Raw genomic sequence first — 26,510 nt, 5'->3', positions numbered from 1 at the left:
AGATCAGTATTCCCCCGCTTGTTCTTAGTCACGTTCTCTTTTTTATGTCATACCATCTCTTTCCAGTAGGTTCAGTCCATTCCATAGGTCAGATCCATCACCGGCATAAATTATTAGAAGGTATATTATTGTATCTTTAATCCATTTTTATTTGTACTATGAAAGAATAATTGTAAATACTTTATAATTGTCTTATTATTTTTTTAATTAATGGGAACCAAACGAGCTTCTGATGTTAAGTGGTACCGCAGCCCATGGACATTTGCCGGACTTTTAAAATGATAAATGTTGATATATTCCACATTTCCGTCATATCTTGGACATAATTCTTCTGGTCTCGCTGAAATGTGATTTCGTTAACGTTCCCCACAAAAGTACATTTGTGGATAGTGAATTCCCACTTGCAGTACGCGACGCTTCCATTACCTTAAATATCATACCTTTTATAAGAAATAATTTATCTGTATGATAATTATTATTAATATTATACAACTTTATTATGTACCCAGTACGCGCCAATTAGCATTAGCTATTTCTTTTTTATTGTAATAAAACAGGTCCACAACCTGAACACTTTTGAATTTTTAATCTTGATTTTTGAGAAATCTTGACATTAAGGTCAAACGAGATTTTTGTAAAGTTTTATTCATAATGATTTGTGTGTGAATTAATCGTTATCCGACTACGATATCAAACAAAATAAATGGACAGGAATATTTCATATCAATTAAGTATTGACGTTCACTAAATATTTGCTGTTCTCTTCCTCTTGACTTGTGTGGTTCGCAGCTTATGCCTCGTTTAGCACTACTTCAATTGTAAATTGTCGTTCTATCTGTTTGTCATATAGACAAATATATATCAAACGCAACAATAGTATGACGAACAATTTGAAAAATAAATTACGAACATGACATTAGAATCATATATTATTCGTGAATTCTTGGTTTTAAATAACTTTTATAACTCAAAGACGAAAGCCGTACTTTTAAACAAATATCTTATATGAGAAAGCTTTATAATTTGGAACATTAATTTAGAAATTATAAAAAAAATGTGTATGCTCTCACCACGTAGACCACAGTATAAACACAATCACAGATGGACTAGACACCTGTCAGAAATGGAGCAAAACATGTGGGTACCCCAAAACTAGAATAAAAGTAGACAACACAAGAGATGGGAAGACGATGTAAAACTGGTTGTAGCAGGGTTTGGTCAAGAGTGGGCAGAAATAGGCTGTATTGGAAGGGACTGGCTGACTAAGTTCTGTTATTTTTTTTACGTAAAATTGTATTGCCATAAAATAAAAAGGTGACGCGCTGATAATAAAAATAATAATTTTTATTTGTTTTCTCACAAAAACTTACAAAACTTCATACATGATAAGTAACAACTATTTACTAATTATTATGGATTGTTTATGTGAGACTGATGCCTGCTAAAGGTTGTGCACCTGTGTTACAGGTCATCAGCTGATGTTTCGTTTGATGTATTTCAGACGTATTTGACAGATGTAAAATACGTTTGAATTCTGATTAAATTGTGTATCCTTGCGAGAAGTGTTAGTGAATTTAACCATTACTTAAGTTGCTAATGGATTCTTAAGCATTAGCTACAAAGCCTTGAAGTTATTTCGACATGTATGCTATATTTATTTCCAAAATGTCCTGCCAGTATATTTTAATGGACAGTAACGAATTTATTATCGTTCAACTGTTTGTTTCTATGCTGTGGTTATGGTGAATGTGCCTCGCGGCCAATTGGTCGAAGCATGGTGAAAGTGCCAACTCGAAACACTTTCACACGACCTCATCGTATGTCGGCAAACACATACATAACGCCCGGTTTCTATATCAAAATACCGGTCGTTTAGTTCTGTAAATATATCGAAAAATATGAATAATATTTTTCGATCTTACAAAAAAAGTAAGTTTATGTTTAAGTTGATAAAACACGAATTAAATAAAATTTTCTAGAAATGATTCCTAGCTAGATCGATTTATCGCCCCCACAACACCCCGTATACTAAATTTAATGAAAATCGTTGGAGCCGATTCCGAGATTCCAATTACATATATATACAAGAATTGCTCGTTTAAAGATATAAGATATCGTATATAACCACGTCTTCAATAGAAATAAAAAATATAATTCAATACTTCTTACCGCACGTTGGCGTCGGTTATATATAGAATTTGTTGAAAAGGAATGAATGTAAAATATATTGAATGGTCAAGTCCCGCCACTCAATACGTATCGTCCAAAAATTTTCCAAACTAATCTTTTATTCGCTTTCTGTGCTCTGCAAAGTGAATAATCGGAATGTGTTGTAATTTTGTATTACTGAATAGATCACACCCACACAGCTACTCAGGCGATTAAACATGTTTAATAAAAATAGGAAGCTTTGTGCACAAATCCATGACTCCTAAACGCGTTATTCAGATTTCCTTTGAATTTTGCAATACAAACGGCTAGCCGTGTGATTCTCTTAAAGAGGTACAAGGCACGCCTGCCTTAGTATGTAACATATACTGTACCTAATTGCTTGTACTTACTTACAAGTAGCATGACTATTATATCTTAAATTAATATTTGAAAGGATTATGACATACATAGTTAGACCAAATGTCCTTTATTAATACAACTATTGAGTTTTCACTGATAATGCGATTCATTGAGTCAGAGCTTAATGTGAAGCCTCACAAAATATCATTTCATTTAATCAAGTGGCTTTTACAGGATTTTAAAACCTCGCCTTTTCATAACTTTCATAACTGAATTGAAGTGTGAAAATATAATTTTATATCGTCCAATTTTTAAAGGTTTTTATGTACATTTATGTAGGTATAATTGTGTAGAGCTTTCAAACTTACTATAAATTTATTTGTATTTTATATAGGTTTTTTTTTTCATTCTTGTAGGTGTATAAAGTCATAATTTAACTAAGCAACTTTGATTATACTTTTGAAGATTTATGGATAGGAAGAGAAAATGTAAGATAAATAACATAAATAAAGGAATAAATTGCACACAGTTGGAAACTAGGAAAGGGATTTTAGGTAATAATAAGATCCCAGGGATACTTCGTATCATTATCACCGGGCCTGGTGCACCCAACCATTTTACTAAATTTAAAGTTAAGTAGTACAAAATCCTACATTAGTCCTGTATGTTACTTAAGAACTAAATATTATTCCATCCCATTAAGCAAAAACCCAGCTTCCCATATTATATCGTAGGAGAAAATGTCAAACCATGACATTTAATTAATTATGAGCTTCGTTTAAAAGTCTTCATACGCTCAAAGGCAATTTAGTCTCATTTTCTTTTATATCAAACATGAAGTTTTAACACGTTTAAAAATCGATCGTTTATAAATTTTAATAGTAAAGAAAGTGTTTAATAGTTCCATTAACTGTTAGTAATATTAATATTAACCATTCAACATACCTAAAAAGAAAGGAAAACCAGAAATATTTCAGAAAGAGACACAAATTCTTTTTTGTTTGCTCTTCTGTGAGTGATTAAGGTGTCGGGTATACAAAGCCTCCTTATTTCGGTTGAAAACTTTTTTAACATATGTAATTCGGATATTGTTTTCCACCGGAAATCCTAGTTTAGATTTCTAGTTAATAATCATTTTGTGACAAGAGGCTTTTGCCCGATTATCTCTTAAACTGAAAAGCTACTCCATGCTACTTAAAGATATTAATATCACTTAACATCAGGTGAGCCTCCTGCCCGTTTACTCCCTGTTCTATAAAAATATTTTTCTTTACAGATTTGTACTATTTATAATGAAACAATATCATGTCTCTCTCCAGTGATTGTAAAAGTGTTGCAACCAGTACGTCGGTGTTGCAATCCGAGTTGTATGATTTGAATGCATCCTTTTTAAAGCTCCTGAAGTTGCCGCAATGTCTCAACGCCAAAGCTCATCCTAAAGTTTTATCTAACAATTTGAACTGGCGTTGAAACCGCGCTAACAGGAAACGAAGCAGTGTGTTGATCTTTACATATGGCCATCGTAAAAATGAAATAAAGTTTTTAGTGTGCTGTAATGAGTGTAACTTTGTGTTTTAAGTGTTTTATGGATAGTAAAGCGATAAGTAATATATAATATTTTAGTTTTGTATTTTAATATTTGATAAATAAAATCTTTCTGTGAAACGGTACAAATCCTTTGTCGAGTGCGACTCTTGACAGGTCGGGAATGACCGTGAGTATGTTGTATTTGTCTATATACATTAATTCAATTGCCTCCCTGCCACCCCTAGCATCCACTTCAATGCACTGCGTAATTGCATAATTGTATTTATTTATGTAAGCGAAAACCATGTGAAAGGAACAAGATATTTTATTACAGTGTTCTTTTGATTTAATTTGAAGTCTTCTGTAAAAGTGTAGTACTGTTCTATAATCAATAGTTTCCCCAGGGTATGCGATATAGTCACATTGATAAGTAGGTTTAGCTCACCTTGGATTACATTATCGAACATTTCATACAGACATAATGTAAGGAACATTATCTCCGATGAACATAGATATAGAATTTCATAATAGAATTATACCAATGAAATAATTCAAATCGAGCCAAAAATTTAACGCACACAATAAAAACAAACAACAATTTTCACTTCATATATTAGAAATATTATATAATAAATGTATTTCATATAGATGTGCATCCAATATGGAATGCAACTTTTCACTTCTCTTGACAAAATCGGAATACTTTAAGAAATTCTAAGGGTAAGATTCTATAAAAGACTTTTGTGTGTCGGAAATGTATTGAATTTGACATACGTCATATTTATTACTAAATCTCCATGAGTCTTACGTTGAAATGGATTTCAGAGTTCTATAAGTAAAATTTAATGTAAGGGTTTTGAAGTAAAACTTTTCTCCCTTTGATTTGATTTTTTATGAAAAGTCAAAGAATTGTCAAACAAAATCGTTAGCGAATCAATTCCACTATGTTTTTATTTGTTACAGTGCATCTAATTCTAAACTCCTAAACTATACACTAAAACTACTAAAACTATACCTAAACTTATTTAATGTATTAAGATAAGTTTTTCCAAAAACAATACACTTCTAAGTAATATTAGATTACATTATTAATCGAGAAAGTAATAGTAATTAAAAATGTATTAACTACAAATTAAGATAAATATCGCGTTTCAAGAATAAATCTTAGAGGACGTTCGATCAATGACTTTGTGATTTTGTATCAACCATTAAAATTTTACTCAATATTCTGAGGTTATAATGACTTGTTTTTAAACAACTAACGAATAGAGTTTTATTTCGTCCTCATCTTTCTTTGTCGTTTTTTAATGGCTGAACCTTGCAAACATGATTTTGTATGAGCTGCTAGCTTCATCGTGGGCGTCGTTTAAGACCGACCAACTGTACTGTTTTAGTGATCGTTTCTCTCTCTGTTTGTCTCTCTCTATTTGTTTTCATGTACGTGAAACAAATCCTTGAATGACGGTGACTCCTTATATGTTGAAAGAAATATGTAGTCTTATAGTTAAAACGTATCAGTCCATATCATTCACGAGCCGCGGTACTCTTTTAGATTCATATGTTTTCTAAATCTTTTTATGTACTTAATATTTTAGGGCTCTTAGGGACCTTTAGTCCCCTAAATCCCCTTATAGCGAATAGACTGAGACTCCCAGCGTCTGGTTTCATCAACCCAAAACGGGCTGCGCACATTCCAAAAAAATTTTTTTTAACCCTAAATCTATAGTGTTGTCAATAAGGCTGGATTTTCAGTGTTTAATACAATTATGGGTAGTTTTCATATCTGGCGTTCAAGATTGACATAAGCACTTAACTATTCTGTTGACCCGTGACTATGTGACACTATGTGTGTATATGAATATAATATATATTATACCTACTCATATACACAGATTAATAATAATTGTCAAAGACCTTACCTTAGTATATTCTTTATTAATAAAAGCACAATTAATTCGATTAATCTGAGTTTCATTTGTTTTCGTTAGCAAACTTAGGATTTAACACTACTTCACAAATAAAGCCTATTGAGGATAATATTACGAAGTTCTAAATTACTATTAAAATTATTCTGAAATCATAGGATTAGCATCAGATTACGTAATATCCGATACAGCGCAGCGTCCTTGCACAAAATTATAGACAGGTTAATGATAGGAAAGCCAGTACGATAATGGCTTCTCTTATTAAAGGCTGAAATATTCCTCATAAAATGACTCAACGCTCACATAGTGTGAAACATCTAATATAAATATAAATTGATACATTTATTGCGGGATTTGTTAAGAATTGAATTTTTAAATCATTTATAAATCAATTGTTGCGAATTCTTATTGACTAGTGAGACGACACATATGCCGTGGGTAGCCAGTCTCTTCCACTTCACTGTACAAGAAATAAAAAATGTAGACGCTACGTAATACAACTTTATGAATGGACTAAAATTTTTCCACTTCAGTTGACTTAGATTAATAATTGTATTAATATTCAGCCTCAATACTTTACCGCGGAACGTTCTAAAAGGATGTAATTATAATAACGATTTATTCCAATATGTATAACGAATAGTTTTGTAAGTACTTCTGACAGTTTTAAAGAAATTATGATAATAATAACATTTATGTCTAAATAAAAAGTATTAAACTGTCAGAATATTTCTCGTGTACGACTATAAAAAATAGGACAAACACAAACATATATAATAGTAAAATATATGTATGAATTCTGTCAGTTAAAATAAAAACGCGTTTAAATCAATACATTGTTTCTTTTAATACTCGCATGACAATAGTGACGATAATTATCCTAAGATCAATTTTAAAAGGCTGCCAACGCACTTGCAGGCCTTCTGACTCTTTGTTCATGGGCTCTATCAATTAAGTCATAATTGTCTTAAAATCTATACTTTCTAATTTGTTATTAAACAATAGGCGCTCTTAGGAATTTTCATTAAAATTAATGAAACCAGAACATATTTTTTTAATGGCTCTGTTTAGATAACTTATCGTTAACAAACTTTTATTGGAAAACGGAAATATACTTGAAAATTCAGATATTTTGGTATTTCAAAATGGTGTCTGTGCAATTGTATTCAATCGATGCCGAAGGTTAAACTTTAACTGGGTATTGGGTACTGTGGTGCGCGTTAATAAAAAATATTTCCCCAATTATTATTTCGACTATTGAATGTATGTTTGTTCCCATAAAATATTCATAATTATACATACAAAAAACTAAATAACTAAAATTAAATAAAATATAAATGTATATTATGTATAAAGAGACATGTTAAAGCTCTGCCACAGGTTCATTGAGTCTCAATTAATATACATATATAAGCAGTAGTTAGTTACGAGGCAGAAGAAAAATGATCAAAAAGAAGATTTTTAAATAAATCAAAAGACAGACTAGCTCATCGTCTGATATCAATTGATATGGAATCCCATAGCAGGATTCGACAACAAAATCGAAACGTACCACGGACCAAGTATTATATCATTTCTTTCCGAATTAAAACATACCAAAGTTTACGTTAACAATTATAAATAAGCAACGCCTACCTCCCCCCACACCAGTCCAATTATGATGTGTAAAACGATCCTCATCTTCGAAAAGCGTTTTGTAGTCTGAAACGTCACATAAAAGATGTCAATTTCGGTTCTAAATCCATACAATATCAACCTACGTTGGTTGATATTGATATACAGTTTTGAATTCAGACTTAATGTGGGCGTACATTACATTGGCGATACTCATATAACTAAAATATGTCTGTAAAGTGTATTCCAACGATATTGAACATTATATCTGAGACAGATATTGAGAACTCGTTAAGTGTCATGCTAGTTAATCATATGCCCTATGCACTTAGCGTAGATTGAATATAAAAGCGTTCAGTGTTTGAATTTTATTTTAATATATTTTAATAGTCAAGCCTCATTTATTCTTATATCTTTTATATAAGAGGATGAATATTTCAACGAATTTGTTTGACTTATAATATTATACAGAAATAATTATAAATATTTAGATGCCAAAGGACTTACAGAGTATAGACCTTTTCCAAGTGGTTCCTTTGCTCTCTATCTTGAGAATATTTCTCCCAATCATTGGCACTAAGTTCTTGAAGCATCCTCCGTGCAAGAGGGTGACCTTTCAATATTGTTTTCTCCTACTTTGTTAGCCATTATTCATGCGATTTAATATATAATAGACGATCGTATTTTATACTTTATTGTAGACATTGATGTCTATAAAACTGTAGTATATTACTTCGTTCTACTGTTAATAGTTCCCGAAGATATGTGGGTATACGGGGGCATAATATGTTTATTGGCATTTTATACACATTTGAAATCTTACATAAAACAAAGGTTACATTTCTGGAGGTTTTTGTTGGGACCCCTATATTATAGCCTATGTCGTTGCTTTTGGCGGCGTACATGCGTCGGATTGTCTCTCTTCCTAAAATATGGCGAGGGGGGCGATGGCTGGCCATGCGTCATACTCTTGAATGGTTGCTACTTCTTGGTAGTCATGAATTCGTGTATGCGGTGATACCTGCTGATAGAGGACAAATCTTTAATTTATTTTATTATTTTTATTACTCAAGATGTCATATGGAACATGGTGTAATGGTTGTAGCTCCTTACAAACGTTGTGTAAAAGAAAAAAACTTGGCGATTAAAAAGAGTGGCGTAGAGTTTATTGCCAGTTCTTCTCTTCCGTTGATTTGAGGACTGGCAGTGAATGTTAAATTAGAAGCATTTAATATTGTATCTATTTTTTTGACGTACATAGGTGTAAATTGTGTTACCTAAATTAATAAATTATTTTAGACCTTTGACCTTTCATCTATACATATAGTACAACGAGGATAATGTAGAATTCTAATGGTGAAATAATTATTCTGATGTATCTGGTTACTTTGGAGTTTATGAAAACAAGCAATCAAAGGGATTCTCTTTTTAATATCGTGAATGTACAGAATCGATATTTTAAAGTTAACTTAGATTCCTTCAAAGCCTCCTACCTTCTATGTAGTGTATACTTGGGGAGATTTCGAACGTAACAATTATACCGTTGATGCCCCGGTATAATAATGATAGAGCGACCGGAGCCGGAGGTTCTCTGACGCGGCGTTAGAGTACTCGAGTGTGAGTACTTAATCGGTTTTAGTGGATATTGCTGACCCCGTCTAACGCAGAGATTCTGGTGTAGTTCGGGACCCATAACTGTGCAACATTCGGTATTAGTATAAGAAAGCATTTCGTTCGATTAATTTGTACGAAAACACATATGTTTGTACACCGTTTTAAGATCACCTTAGACACCTCGGTAAAACGGCATTTCAGATATTACTTAAGGAGTATTACATATCGAACGGGTTAGTTCGCTTTGGTAAACTACTAATGGTTTGCATTTTCGCTCCGCTATTTGAGTTTCGTCTAAATGCATCGTTTAGATTGCCCTCTGTCTATTGGCGGACTAATTCTACTATGTTTGGATTTATTCAGGACTACTCAGTTCTCTATTAAAATTTTAACTAATTCATCTTTCATTATTTTATGTGTTTCGTACAGCCTAAGCCTTGAAAGCTTATCTTTAAGATTGTCCATGGGCACTAAGATCACAATATAAAAAAAAAACAATTCTCTTGTTTATCATTAAATAACAGTTTGCCTTAGAAATAAGAACATGCAATATGCTTAATTTTATGGCATTTAGGCCGATAATTTTCGTCGTTTATTTATTAATTGCATTTAAGGAAGATTTACAGTATTTAATAGAAGATAAATTATGATTATAATAAAATAAAAACAGTAGATAAACCATGAATACCTTAGGGAGATAGGAAGAATAAAGTTAACAATAATGGATTTATAAAACTACGAAACAATTAAAAGAATGATATTAAGTATGAAGAAGCAGAAGATTTAAATTTACATTTTTTTAATGGAAATTTCTGGATGTGAGTGTGCGTCTCACAGAGTCAATGGATGAACAGAAAAGATCGATACCAAATTGAGTTGAATATTTGTTGTAGGTCTGTACAATTCGAATCATGAATATATTTTTCCTATAGTTGATAGGAAAGTGGAGGCATTTTGAAAAGTGGGCGGTGTCTGAACCATAGTTTAGATTCGTATAACATTCATACAATTATCGTGAAAACACATCATTATTAGAACATACATTCAATTGTAAATAGATAAGGTAGGAGATATCGTCCGCCAAGAGCGGAATTTTAAGTTCGATTCGACGTTTAAGGGTCGCAAAAAAATTTTAAAAGTCACTATGAAATCCTGTTTATAATAGCCGCCTAATGGTTCAATAAAAATCTTAATGTTACGAGAATATCTCCGCCCATGGACTCCTAGATGTTGTTTGTGCTTTGTTAGCCGATTAAGGAATGGGGGCGTTACTTTGAATTGCCCCGATAATAAAAATATACGTAAAAAATTGGAGTGGCAATTACGAGTCGACTTACAAATTCTCTACTTATACATCCTACTAATGATCGTTAAAATGTGTGTATAAATTAATTAGATATAGTCTTAAGTTCAACTGTCAAATAGCTAGATAAATTCAGAATGAAAATATTCCTACTTACTGTACTTTTGTGTATTGCGCTCTTCATGAGGTTTAAGTTTCTATTTAGGATTAGTATTTTCCTTGCTATAAAATATTATAGTTTGACATTCTTATATATTAATATAACTATGTATGGTTATATTAATATATAACCATATTAATATAAGGTTAGTTATTAGATATATTTTTAGTTTGTAATTGTATATTAATATAATTAAATGTATAATGTGTAAAGTAATATATTATATTTTAAAATTATGTTAAATAATTATAAGTTTACTATGTATGTACTTGAGAAGTCATATGTTCTTGTGTATTTTAAACATACGTGTTGATTTAGTAGTATAAATAAATATAAGGTATTCGCTTCTGAAATATTTATTTATGAATACAGACCAACTAAATACTGTACTTATTGAAAATATTCTCTAGAATATATGCTAAAAATGCACTTTCCGAGTTTCTTAAATTGGCCAACGTCCACAAGGAATCTTCAGTATGTTTATGACTGATTTAAAACATTATCGGCTATTATTGTTTTTTTTTAAATTAAAATAATTATTGTAGCGCATCGCAAAGTATTGGATTCGAGTCCCGGTTAGCGGAGTACGGTTACCGTGACGTTGAGGTTACTTTCTGGGCCGAGGGTAGAAATTAAAAGTAGCAATGCAACATATTCTCCTTGGGCTGCTGGAACGGAAAAGAAGTTACTAGTCAAAGATTTTTGACATAATTGACAAAAACATAGTTTTATCCTTTTCATACTGATCAAAGGACATCCACTTAAAAATAATAGCGATAAAAACTCGCTTGAATATTTCAAAATTATTCATATTACTTATGCAAGGCTGAAGATGTAAACTAAATAAGCATGAGTTATTTTAAAATTTTGCATTGATTTATCAAAGGAGAGCGCGTCTTAAACAAAAAACTTCGAAATACATTTGCCAAGAATTGCGGATTCATTTATATGAACTCGCTTATAGAGTGATATATATACCTTTATGGTGGATTACAGTAGAGTGTAGAAGTTCGTTTTTCAAAAATAAAGGAATGTTTAGTTTCTATGAAAAATGAAACTCCACCCATTATACCTGTATCAGTTTAAATAAAGAACAAATCCAACAATTACGTTTCCTCATGGTATGGCAATCTGTGTGTGTGTATGACGTCGTTGAATCCTTTAGAATCCCTACGTGCTTATTCCATTAGCAGAGTAAGGCTTAAGATAGACCAATAGACCTTTTTGCAGACAAAATACTGTGAGCAGTAGGCAGGGAGGTTGTCAAATGTAACCTTCGAAGCCTAATATAAAAAAATGCGTTTTCGTGTTTTATTTTCTTTACACCGTTATTGTTGTCGGGTCAGTAAAATATACCTGTTTCAGGGTGTCTAGCTTCAAAACCAATTTAACATTTTACTCACAATTTTTTTTATTTGCAAAATACTAAATTATTTGTACTGGTATCGAACGCGCGATTATACACAAAGTTTAATAAAATCCTTGAGCGACGTTTTGTCCCGGCAAACAGAAACGTCCTTTGTCAGACTGTTATTAACATTTAAAAGCGAAGTGGAAGATGTATAGAAATGAATAATGCCCTATAACTCAACTAGTTTTCAGCAGCTGCCCTCGGTAAGCAATTTGATATTACATACAGTCGAAGAAGGCAAACGGGTAGGCTCACCTGATGGCAAGTGATACCGCCGCCTATGAACACATTGACAGAAGGCTCGCAAGCGCTTTGGCAGCCTTTCAAGAATTGGTACGCTCGGTTCTCGAAAGATGCTAAACTAAGGTTCGGAAATACTTCAGTGTGCAAAAACGGCCTTAAAAAATAAAATGTGAGCCGTCACGGGACGCCTGGCAGATGTGAAACATCGACATTATTTTGTAAAAGTAATATGCAGAAAAGAACAAACTGTGATAGGAACTAAATATGTTATAATGTTAAAATAAAATATTACGATTTTTTTCCAGATAACGATGACTATTTGTTGAATAAACATTATTTTCATTAAATATTTTTAATGTGAAATTTACTACTGCATTTAGACTGTATATCATATAGCGTGGCGACGCGTCGCCACGGCATGCGTCGCCACGCCAGAAATCGGTTTTACGTGCGGCTATAGATGTTTCACATCAAAACTCTCAGTTGTAATATATTACTATTGTATATTTCTATGCTTGTCCCTTCAGAATAAATGTCTTTGTCTGATATAAACTTAAAGTATTTGAAAGCAATATTTCAACCCGCTTTAGATCATACTTGTAAAATACATGGTACGCACGTGTAAGTCTCTTTGAAAACCGGGCTGAGCAGGAGGCTTATTGAAATGTAGGCAAGCATTCATTCAGATTATGCCCTCTTCGATGCGCTTTGAACGTCGACACGTGCAACAAGTAGTTTACTAAGAACGATATCCTTTTTGTTTATTAAACTATTCCTTACAAACAAGATTTATTCTTTGAATAAGAGATAGGTGTATGCAAACATTACAACAAAATATATTAAGTCTTATAGCAAAAATAAATGTATTACATTTTAAATTTTAAAATGTTTAAATAAGGTTAACTAATTAAGGTTACCTAGAGATGAAAATAAATTTATATTCTGTTATTTTATCGGAACGCAAAGTATCGAGTTCGAATCCCGGTCTTCAGGTTAAGTTAGCCGAGACGACCGAGTGGTTAAACTATGGAGGCACATGATAGGCAAAGGCAAGCGGAGTAGATCTACCGTAAACACTGACAGAAAATTACAATTTACCTTTTGTTTTCTAGATTGGTGAACCACGAGGGCAGCACGTCACAGATCGTCAAAGAAGCTACCGGTGAAATAATTTTTAATCAGGTAATTTACCAAAAAAAAAAACGTAAAGGAAGATAGGTGAAGTATTTGCAGCATAACGAATAGTTAAAAATACCGAGGTACATCATAAAAATGTAGTATATATCATATTATTGTAAAAAATGGTTAGGCTAAATAAAGTGTAGGCTTATATTCATTTCAAACGTTACACCATTAAAATACTAATAGAGTACATTGGTATTATGAGGAACAGGCAATATTTAATTCCAAAATACATATGTAAAAAAACTACTTTAAAATTTAGTGTACATTAATTTGTTAGGCAATGTACATTAATACATGTTTTGTTTGTGACCGATCTAATAATATATTATAATACTGTGTTTGTAATATTCCAGAAGATTCTATAGAAGTTGAGCTTTTATTTTCTGTCAAACGGTCCGATGTTAATACATTAAGCTTGTGATTTAAAGAAGCACTATCTCATAAAGTTATCAAAGTCTAGGAATGAAATGTCTTTAAGATATCATAATTATCTTAAAACTTTAAGAAAAAGGTTCTTGCATCTAGATTAATCTTAGCTCTTAGCAAGTTCATTTCTTTCAAATTAGATGTCAGAAAAGAAAGTTATCGCCGTTTAAAGACATTACTTATAATTGAATGCTGGACTGATTAATTTGCAAAACAAGTTTTACCCCAAAAATGTTTATTCGGTCGCTTGAACGGGTTAATATTGTGTATTACGCACATCAGCGTGCGACTCTCATACCTGTAGTCGTAGGTTCCATCCCTCACTGTGCACCGATGGATTTTCATAACATTCTCTCGAACGGTGAAGGCAAACTTTGTGAGGAAACCGGCTTCCCTTAGGCCCAAAAAGCCGACGGCATGTGCCTGGTACGGGAGACTTATTTTAATTGGAATATTTGCCTATTAGTTTGGCAAATGATCATGAAAGAGATATAGAAATCTGAGGCCTAAAAAGTTAGTAGCGTCACTGATTTTTTTAAAAGTTTTTAGTAGAAAAAGCAAGTGTAGCAAAGTATGACGTGATCAGAATAACTTCTTGATTTTGTTAGAAACGACAGTTATGACTACAAACATTTTAGAATACATCATTAGGTTTCCTCCTTATAAACATATATAAGCTTTAGCCGCATATATTTAAAAAGGCTATTAATATAATCAGCATACTATTATATTTAAGTGCTTGTAACAACACATGTTGTCAACGCATTTGCGAGGCGGACGCTGTGTCTATGGCGGTAACAATTAACGTGAGGTGACCCTGCTGTGAGCTCGTTTGCCTCTCGTTGTATATATACACGTTGGTCAAGAATCAATTTGTGTATATTATTAATCATATGCCTCGTGCACACGTTAATAAAATTTGTATTTAATTAACTTTATTATATTATTAACAAAATTATTTAATTGGGGAAGTCGGTGCTCCGTCGGCAAGAAATCAAATTTGTAAATATTTTTCAGGATATTTTATTGTGTTTCTATCTTGTTTAGTTTACATTCCTATATCTGTCACAAGACAAATTTCTATAATGAGATTAGCTTTGGAGACGACAGATTTCCTTGTAACAATTATTTAACCATCTCTGGGTTGCGTCAGCAAAAAAATTTAGTTTCTCCTCGTGTGGTTAGTCTCTGTGCTTTGCTTAACATTCACGAATAGGTTTTATAAATACCCATTATGACTGTATTAGAAGTTAAATAACAATTTTGATAGTGTAACTAATTTATCTTTACGATTTTAGTTTTAGCAAAGTTATTCGTTGAAGTGTTTAAATCCTAAGTTCTTGCGTAGAATTCCGTGCACGAATATATGCCCAAATAACACGCGAAGAAAAATCACAAAATGGTGTCCGGCATGGCTAAGACATCGATAGGTTACCTAAAAACATACGTAAATCAAAGAAAAAGCTGACCCCAAATACCTATCACAACTGAAGTAAATATAGCCATTATTCAACTACTAAGAGTACAAAATCAGGATTACATTTAATCCGTGTTTGTTTGATCTCCGACGGAGTTTTCGCCACCATTAACCATAAACGCTTAGTTGAGGAACGACGGACGTCGAGCTGATACGTATAGTAGTAGTAGTTTTGTATTCCGCCTTGATGTCCGATAGTGAAGCTCAACTGCAGGTATTAGACCGAACAATTCCTCTGAACACTCTCCATGGTAATGCGGTAGAAGACGCAGAGAGACCCCACATCTCTACGCAACGCGAAGGGTCCGAAACGTTTTTTAAAAATGTTTGTGTAAACATACGTCATGTATATGTTGCAAAATAAGAGATTTCGCAAATCAATGATCAGTCCGCCTGTCTGATTGTAATTAAAATTAGTAAAAACTACCCAATTTTGCATGATAATTAGCCATCTGTAGCGCCGTTAGAAATAATTTACTAAATTAAAAAAAAATCATTTAATACAGACAATTATATAAGTCTATATTGTTAGTAGAGTAATACTTATAACTGTGTTAGCAAAATTATTAAAACATTTAACCATATGAGGTAGGCACATATCTGCCTAATTATGCCAATTAATCCAAATTATTAGCTTTTTCTGTAATTAGTATAGAAGATAAGACAGATACACAAACAGATACAATTACTGAAATAATTGCCTTCTAATGTCCGAATTTTATCTATTGAAACTCTACGGCTCATATTATTTGTATTTGGACATGTAATCGTATCTGAATGGCTGGAGGCGGTTGAATTTGCTTTGACATGAGACACACTAATAGACATAACGTTTAATATATAGTACTTCATTAGCAGGACTTAATTCAGTAATAAATATAATGTTTAAAGAACTTTATTTCTCATTACAAAACATAAATATGCAAAGTATAATACTAATTTTCTATAAAAATAAATTCAAGATATTCAGAAGCATTTGATAACTGTTTAACAATATGCGCGAATCATTTTATTTGATTGCTCTCATGCAGAAATAATTGTGGAACTGCGCAGTTAATATTTAAAAAAAAAAATGGTCCGAAATCTGCTATATAAGTTAGGGCGGCAAAGGGGCGGCTATAGTTAAACGTGGGCGGGCGGAGGCTACCCGGCTACAACAGGCTCAGGAGGCTGCACTATCTAGCTGGCGACCGTGGCAGAAGCACGCATTTTGAACGCCGCGGCAACTTAACGCTGCCTCGGTGTCGGCTTCGCGCCAGCCATCGCCTCTCCCCAGTAAGTTTTACAATTAAGCTTTGCGATTATTTTTTATAATTTCGTTCGTTTTTTGAAATAAATGTTGTTGGGTTTTGTGAAATTTATTTTCCGTTGATGCAACGTTAAATGTCGAGTTTTCATAAATGTTTGTTGTTAGTAATTTGGGTAATAGTTTCTAGAAACTATGATTAAATTTAAAAAGAAGCACGGGTGCACAGTTAGAATAGAAAAAATCTTCTTGTAGGACTGGGGATTGAAAATTATTTATCCAGTATCGGGTTTTCGTATTGAAAAATTAATACTAATAATACGTTTAGTTTTATTTAGTTAAAATCTTACTAGATAAAATCATGGTGTGAATCCTGTGAATTACCCCTGCGACTTAAACATTAACATCGATCCAACTTTGTTTCATTGTTACAGAGGAATTGCATTTAGATTATTGCACGATTCTACCTGATTATTATAGCAACGCGATTGTCTACCTTTATCGTTGTATTTGTGCGAATTTAATTTGCTTTATATGTTTGCATGTTTAAATTTCTTAAAACATATTAATAGCCTAACTCAAAGCCTTAATTAACCCCATTCGATAGCCATTTAAAACCGCAACTCGCATATATTGGACACTTTCGAAATCGCCGTCGATTATTAGGTAAAAAGTATTGCATACGGAAATCGGTAATAATCCGTAGAAAGTGTTAAGTTGCATTCTCACTGGTCGCTTAGCGAGACGCTAAGTTCAAGGTCTTTACCATGGTCTCATCACTAAGACTGATACCATATAACTTTTTAATCCACATGTAAATCTTCTAATGTAAAGAGTACCTTTTCTCTTTTGTTTTAAGAGTCATTTTACAATGCATAGAAATGCGTAATATTGTTGTCCGTTACCCGTTATCGCGAACACTGCATATTCCACGAAGTTGATGTTTCAGGTGTTGAAGTAATGCTTACATTACTAGAAACATCAATCTGACTTCAAAAACGTCGTTTTTAAACTGCGTTTTGGGTAAAGCATCTTCCCATATTCATTGATTGTATTCGTAGGACTAAAAAAAATCAGTTGATATTTGGTCCTAATTTTTTGAACTATGAACACTTGATGCCACTTGGGCCAAATGCCCTATTCTTCAAAATGCAATTGTCTTTTGTCTCTAAGCATTCGAAGCTATTCTCCAAAAGGTGCGGTGTCTTTCGTTCTATTGGATTTTGACTAAAGTGGTCGACTGTAAAGTTTCTAAGTAAATATATCCTACCTTAATCTCATTTCGTAGTGTCAGCAAGGCTTAAGGATCAAAGAATGATATTAAAATTACCAAACTAAGGTTGATAAATATTCAAACTTATTACGCAACAGTGGAAAACAATTTTAAATCTCTTATATTTAATTTGCTTCTGTAGACTTTTATAACGGTAAACTGTAAATGACGTCACAAAGAGTTTTATGAAACTTTAATTAGCATTTAAATTATTTATTGCAATATAATTTTATGCACTGATTAAATATGGAAAACTATCTTGAAAGTTATTTAGCAATACGTTCTATTTTGAAAAATATTTCCAAGACTTTACATTTTCTTTAAAAGATTTATTGTAATTAATACAAATTATTATTGTGCTGATAATTATTGTTAGAAATGGCGCTTCTAAGGCCTTTGTTCGCCAGCAGAGGCTAAAAAAAATAAGACACAGTAACCAAAAAATAATAATTATATTAACACACCTAACATTTTTTTATTTCATAGTTCATAGTTTTAATCGGATACATATAATATTTAATAGTAATAATTATTAAAAATTTAAATTTAAAAAGGTTGGTCTTAGGTTGTACCTGTCTGGTCTGGCCGTTCGAGCGAATTTATAATGCACACATTTACAGAAAGTCCATCTTGGATCGAACCTACGACCTTAGGGCATTCATCATCAGAGCCTCACGCTGAATCGCTTAAGCTAACACTGCTCAACATTTTAATTGAAAAATAATTCTAATTAATGTAGCATGGTTGTTGTAATTTGCAGCGTTTTAGAAATATTTTGTCGAAGAAAGTATTCGATTCAAAAAGTGTCTTGCTAGGTTTTCTCGTCCATTACATATATGCCTTTTACTTCCAACTGTCAAAAAGTTTAGGGACATTTTTTTAAATAGTTTCTCCTTTAATAAATGACTTTTCTTTTGTTTAAATTTCATCGTAAGGATCTTTATGTAAAAAATTCCTAACTAAACCTACTACTTTCACCAGTAACTAGAACCTGTGCAACGAAATTGCACAAAAAGTATCAAATTCGGAGACAAACTGTTCCGTTCCAATGTAGCGGCATATGACAGTTAAATTGAAAAAACAAGGATATACTTTGAATTTTTTAAATTGTATTTTGGTTTACGGGAAACTTTCAGACAGGAAAATGTTTATAAAAATTGAAATTCACGATTTCATGTTAGATTTACTTAGCGCGAGCCGCTCAATAATAAAGACGCTGTAAAATATAACACTGAAATCCCTCATACGACTTTGAAGAATCGTCTTACATACCTCATAGAGTATAGATTTGTTTCGAAGTTATTTTAAAACTATAAAATTATATCACATCACTCTCGACTTTCGTCGGTAGAAAATTACAATGTAATGCAACATCGCCACTACATTACATCCTCTCAGATTACGCAGCTTAGACATTCGACGACCGCTTTTTGTGTCTCGACCTGTTTACGCTACATATTTTATATGAATTCAGATAAAAATCGGGTTACATATTTATTAGGAGAAGTGCGACCTCATCCCTAACAAGCTATTTCTTCCAGGCAACCCTAGTGTGTAGTTTTAAAAAAAGAAACACAAGAAGAAATAAATAACAATCATTAACATAAAATCAATGTAACATTAACTATAATTAAAATAAAGTATCATACTAAAAAAATATATAATATAAACAAAAATATAAAAGCTATTCTTAGAGATAATGAGTCACAATTAATATATATTAGTACCCATCAAGAATATTTTCAAATAAATTTAAATACAGCTCGTCTGGGAACTGATAGAATTCACTTTCATGAGTCGGGGTTTCAAGAGCTAATTATTTTAGTACGAATTTTAAGAAAAACATTTTTGCAATGAGGCTTAAAAGTATTCAGGAATGATAAAGATAATTGACGGATAAAGAGATAAAGACTTTCAAAGCGGACAAGGGAGAATTAAAAACAAAAACAAGACATAAATTATTAAAAACAGAGCATTGCAGACATCATAAATTGGTTGATTGGCATCATCCGTTTAATATCTACATGACCTTTTGAAGGCTTCGTTCAGCTATGTTCGACCGCTGAATCGAAGTGAGGGTCGTATTTTTTTTAAAATTTGGAATCTTGTTTATATCCTGTTCAGGCGAAATGGGCTTTTTCTCTCGATATGCGTAAGGGCATCCTCCTCCTCTTCTGTGAGCTCGGCTTGGGCCGTCTAGTGGTGGTCAACTGCCAGAAGGGAAGTACGAAGTAAAGATTTACGCCTTCGGCGGTGAAGGTTTTAACCTAAATCTAATTTTGATTTGTGCTGCTTTTATTATCGGGATCCATTTCCGTCCGGTGAAGACATACCGGATTTTCTGAAAGCCGTACCGACCGATGCCTGTATTTATAGCAACACGACTGTCCACTTTTATTTTAATACTGAAGTATCTGAGTACAAATAAATTACTTTTAATAATAATGACTATTATTACTATTAAATAATCCTAATGCAGATCTAGTGATATTGGAAAATCGAATAGACTAGTAACAGTTATAGAGTCATTACTGTGACATTGTTTATTTATGAGGTCTGTGACATTCACCATGACTTGTTTGATTACCGTAAATAACATAGTTAACCGTTAGTATATAATACAGTTAGTATACAGTAACATAGTTACGTTGTAGAGTAAATTCCTTTATACTTATTTTTTGATTGCCATTCTCGAGTGGCTTCTAAGATTAGTGCGTGCAACCAAATGATCGACACAGCCGTCAATAATCTATTACATATTTAAACTTAGTTAGAATGCAAATGTATATTAAATAAGTAGTAAATTGGTCACAGTACATCTCACTGTAGACGATTTATATCTAGTCAGTGCATTTACGACGGCGTAATTGATAGGTAGGTAGTTTACACCCATGTGCTTACTTTGGAACAGGCCCACGGCGACACCATATCACCGCATCCCGTGTCGACTGTCATACTTTTTTTTTTATAGAACAGGGGGCAAACGGGCAGGAGGCTTACCAAGTTGTTGCATACAAAGCAACAACTATTTGCAGTAGGACCAATACTGACAATCAAATGTTTTTCCAATTCGTCGTTTTAAACGTAGCATATTGGCAATATTTCAAAATCAAATACGGCAGAAAAAGATTCGTTTATTTTTGCTGAAAAATTGTGTCACTGATCCGCGCTGCAATAAAACTTAGGCAACTGGCGTGTATTTAAACAAACGGATACGTGCAGTACGGTTTTTGTACCTTTTTATTATAGTTTCGTCATGTATACTGACAGGGTCTGAAACGTATAGATATTTAACTGCGGTTATGTATGTCATCGTAACATTGTATAGTATATGGAGAAAATATAGTTCAGAACCTATACAGCCACTATGTATAACCACCCGCCCACTGAAGTATTTCCGAAACAACTCGACTTAGGGTCTTAAGATAAAAGAGCGTATTTACTCTTAAAAGTCCGGCAGGGCAGTCGCGTCTGGCATTAAGAGTGTCCATGGGCGATATGACTTAACACCACGTGTTCTCCTGCCCGTTTGCCCTCTGTTCTAAAAAAAACATACTGGTTATAATCAATGTGTTTAATTATGATCTATAGAATTAACTGTGAAATGCTTCACTTTGAGACCTGTTTGGTGAAGGTATATAATAAATTTGCAGTAATCCATTTATAATATACTGAAGTAGATTTTTAGACGTATGCAATAATAAATCTATAGTGCCTAATTTTTGCTTTACCAAGAAATGCTTAATAAAGTTCTGTATGAAGCATCATCCCTTGTATAAAGCACGAAATGACACTGCAATCTTTATTAGGATTATTATTCCTACATACGTCGAATTACTTTTAGCCTCACTATTGAGAATCAGACGTTACGTTCCTCCTTGCAGAAATATATACATTATCCTTGCGGCCTCTGACAAAACGATAATGTACAGATAAAATTTAATAAAGTATATAATATTTAACACAAAACAATATCGCTGCTGTGAATTTATTTTGCGAACACATAAATATGTTGCTATTGTCGGAGATCTCACGAGGACACAAGAACAGTCTGCTTATGGCCCCTTGGTATCTCCAATAACCTTGGCCTACGCCGTCTCCCATATCCCATTAGTACAAAGAAACCCCACCTCGTTCTTGCTGGGGCTTTCAGTACTCAGTAGGCCAACTGTAATGCGGGGAGTACGGTGGATGTCTTATACATTTTAAATTAAGTTCCTCTATTTTGATAGCAGTCGGTTGCGCAGGGTGTAATGTAGCGTTGTCGTGAAGCAACCGTGGCCTGCAGCAATTGACCAGCCTTGGTTGTTTAGCAGCTAGCTTCTCCATCATGGTTTGCAGTTTTTGCCGTAATCGTCGGGCCAGATTTCCGAATATTATAGTGAACGACACCGGAAGCAGTCCACCAAAAGAAATTTCATATTTAATGGCCTATATTAATACAACTAACATAAATACAATAACAGCATGTTATAATCTTCACTTATATTATGACAAATACGATTGACTCTGTTAAGTTCTCCTATTGATCTTTTAAATGACGAAACTGCTCGAGAATAGGACGTAACATTTAATTATAATATTAAGTACAACTATTATTCATTTGCATATTAATCGCTTTCATGAATCATTAAATGATTATGTTATGTAACAAAATATCGATACTCGTCAAAATTATACCTGATCTGTTTCAGTGAAAGGCTGAAAAAGTTGTCGAATTTTCCATTTGAATGATTGAAAGATTTGCCATTGAATTTCTGTGAAGCGTTTTATATAATAAATTTTAGTTTTCACCTTAAATTAAATATGAAGATCAGTGGTTATTATATTCTTTTGATATCAGTCCCGGTATCGCCTAAGAACGATAGCGAATTTAATCTTGACTTGAATATTCGATATCAACGTTTTGGTTTGGCAGTTTTTGCCGCGCACCGCTACTATGTAGAACCCACTGAAGTATTTCAGAGCGGACCAACTATAAAACGATCACGGCCTTCGGGCATTGAGGTACGGGTGGCGATATTACTTCAAACAACCCTCCTGCCCATTTGCCCACGGTTCTGTTAACAAAATAATTACGGATATTGACATAACAAATGAAGTTGCATAGAAAAATCTCTCCAGTGCATTTAAGTTACGGAGAAACCTTTTCGGAAGCGCACCACCGCAACCTTCGGTAAATTATATCACACTTAAAAAGTTGATACCATACTTTCAATCTACCCGAACACACTCCACAAAATTCAAACACAAATTTAGGTTAACATTCAATATCCATATTTAGAAATAGCCTGCATACTATCCGAACATAGGAAACGACTGGGAGTACTCAGTCGTTTCCTATGTACTTTAGTAGTGATTGAGTTAAAATATAATGATTCTTTTAAGGATATATATCAAGGACTCCCTTGTTAATTAAAAATATATTCATGTATCCGGTCCGATAAAATATCAACCGAGGTAGCATTGAAAAAATGACTTCATTTGTTTTTCGGGTTTCACGAAGTAGAAGTTTCGTTATCATGTAACAGCGTTTACTATGCGATATTATCGAACATATATCAATAGTGCAGCGATTAATAGGGATTCTTCGTAAGTTCACATTTCTTCTTCATTATTAATCTCTGAAGTCTTTAATAATGAAATAAACTTGAACGCTCCGCCAGTCACCACTGCGTCTGGTATTAGGTTTATTTCTAATTTAAGAGTCTGTAAAGTTCAAATAGCAGTACGGTGTTCCCATCGTTTTGATACTTATTCATATAGAACGATCAATTATAATAATCCGCATAATCAGTCATATAAAAAATAGGCATGCAACACATATAAATTTTCATTAAGTCATATAATAAGAACATGAACACAATGTCATAATAATAAGTCCAAATACACGACCACGCTATATATTATATGCCTTTAAACATTTAATCGCCTTCCCCTTGAACGCAATATATGGCTGTCATAATAACTATAACTTCAAAGAAGTTAATTAAATAGTTTAATAGTCACGGCGTAACAATTTTTGCATACATCGTTGTGCGGCATGCAGTTACCCATAGCCGCGTTGGATCCCCGGTTGTACACAGACAAGTTTCGTTTATTTAGTAGGTAAATTTTGGTATATATTGCCGTACACACACAGACACATAATCATCTAACAGTGGACAGTAAAAATTATTTAAGATATGTATGAAAAAAATTTTTTCACAGCCGTCACAGACATCACATCATATTGATTTTAATTAATATATTAGTGTACATTGTTATGAGATTTCCAGATCACTATAATGAACACCAGTGTAAGATAAGCTCTGTGCAGATTAGATAACTTTGCACAGCGATATCGGATGATACTTAGTGATTTAACACGAGCTAAGGACAACCTCGCCTAATCGTGTTAATCGCCTCATTGTTAGGGACATGTATATCGTTGATTCAATAGGATTATTTCGTATTATATGTCAAACAACAGTTCTATCGCTTAATCGTTAATCTACTCATCTTACTAATGTTAAGACATAATTATTTAGAAATCTAGTATCTATATAAGTATAATTAAATAAGTACTGATTATTGTCAAGAATATATACATTTCCAAAAATGGTAAAACAATGGACCGAAAAAAACAGATGTTTTATTAGGGTTTAGATTTCAATGTTTCATTGGGTTTCATTGGATCGCCCTTATACTCATAATTAAGAAAAAAATTTGTTCCAATTTAAAGAAAAAACTAAGAACACCTTTATAAGATAGTATTCTGATTATTTTAATGTAACGGATATAATACATCGATCGAATTTATGTTCATATGATTGACGTATTATTTAATGTTAGAATCGACACGCTTTAAAATACTTTTCCATCCTTAAATTAATAATTTTGATAAGTATTCATTTTAAAGTATTGTTTCTAATAGATACAGAGAGTTAACTTGGCGTTGATGTCACATTAATTAATACATTTTCACTAGTAAAACACACCATTTCAACACAAGTGAAACACACTAGTGAAGTGCACAAGTGAAACACACTAGTGAAACAACAGTGAAATCTATCACAGATATTTTAATTTCGATGGAATTAGTATGCAACTATGACTCGGTAGGCAAATCTTGTGTTACAAGTATTAGATTAGACAGCTTAAAATGTAGTCTTGCGCAACGAATATTAAATAAAATTAGATAGCCGTAGATACATATGCAAATTCTACTTTAAATGTCATGTGAATATAATGAATTATATATTTACCTTGTAAAATATTTATATGTGGAACTTGTAAATAAATGTATATAACCAAACATTTCGAATGTAACATGTTAGTTGCAAATAGAGCAACAAGTTTACATGTTTACATGTATAGGATTTTATTTAAATGTACGTGTAAATCAATAAAAGGGTGTTCATAAGCGGCATAACCTATGACGACCTACGGGTGTTGTTCTATATAATTTCTTTGTTCTTCGACCTTTAAATTGTTCTTCAATAATTACTTAATGAAATACTTAAATATAATTATAAAATAAGAAATACTTAATTATAATTGTTTAAAAAGTGAATGAAATGAGTTAATCTATTTAATTTATGAACATAGTACAATAGCCTATTAAAAAAAACCTATAAATTTAAGCTGTAATACAAAGTAGAAGGCTCGCGTTGTTATTAGTACGCGGTTAAGTAAACAATTCCATTTATATTCTTTTTTTATTTATTTATACTGTCACGGATGTTTCCAGTAATACTCCTACTCGCTACGCTCCTGACATCTTGCGTCATCCACTTTCGGACCATTCAGCATGCATGCCCGTCGGATATGCATACATTTACCTTGTCTAGAATGTACTGGACGTACCAAGTACAATATAGTATCTGGACTACATAAATGACATAAGATCTTAAATGCTAGGGAATAGCAGATCAGATCAATATGGCCTTTGTTGAGATACAATCTGATTAATGATAGTTGATAAAAATATTAGGACAGCAATATAACAGGCTAATTTTATTTTTATTATCAATAACATGATAGTAGAGCCAATTATTACGTGCAACCACAGTGATATAAAACCCATCACTCAAACTTAGCAATGCTAATGGCTTTATAAGTATATCGTCAAAAACAGATTGAGTTTAAACTTTTTAAATAGGTAAATGGGAAATAACTTTACGTCTTTCACTTGCTAAGAATGACTGGCTAATATTAATTTAGGAAATTTAATTCCAAGTGATTTTACTATTATAGATAATAAGAATCCTTAAAAGTACTCTTTAAAATGCAATTTTATCGTTAAAAGAAAATTAATAGAGTGCGATGCTTTGTCGTTCTGTTTTGAAAAGACGGAACTCGGTTTAAGCAGGATCGTGTCTTCTGTTTAACTGACACAATGAAATTTTTTCCCGACAAAGCCCCTTTATGTAATCACTTTAGTCGCTTCCTTGGTTCACATACACCAGAGTCCGATTTTTATAGTAAAATTTATTTGTAGAAGTACTCTATTCAACATTTTCTGTAAATCCAATGGCTCTTCAACTTTGTCAGCACATATTTCTGACACACGCCGTCAATTATTGATGTTCTGCATATAAAGAAAAATACTTT

At 32.6% G+C, this 26,510-nt stretch overlaps 1 protein-coding gene across 6 annotated transcripts in view; it reads left to right on the top strand.

The window, feature by feature from the left end:
- LOC110997566 (tetratricopeptide repeat protein 39A) overlaps positions 1 to 26,510 on the top strand; it is a 60,322-nt gene that overhangs the window by 9,766 nt on the left and 24,046 nt on the right. For 3 of the 6 annotated variants that reach the window (XM_045634095.1, XM_045634092.1, XM_045634094.1), the window contains 2 exons: positions 13,421 to 13,490; positions 16,428 to 16,671. The gene's annotated coding sequence lies outside the window, so the exon portion shown is untranslated. Of the gene's footprint in view, positions 1 to 13,420; positions 13,491 to 16,427; positions 16,672 to 22,852; positions 22,923 to 22,946; positions 23,092 to 26,510 lie in introns of those variants that run through there. The other 3 variants (XM_022265795.2, XM_022265799.2, XM_022265798.2) reach the window with 3 other exon arrangements.

Source organism: Pieris rapae, chromosome Z (assembly GCF_905147795.1).
Source record: "Pieris rapae chromosome Z, ilPieRapa1.1, whole genome shotgun sequence".
NCBI lineage: Eukaryota > Metazoa > Arthropoda > Insecta > Lepidoptera > Pieridae > Pieris > Pieris rapae.
Note: the sequence above shows the minus strand (reverse complement) of the source record. Positions and strands in the feature narration are given on the sequence as shown.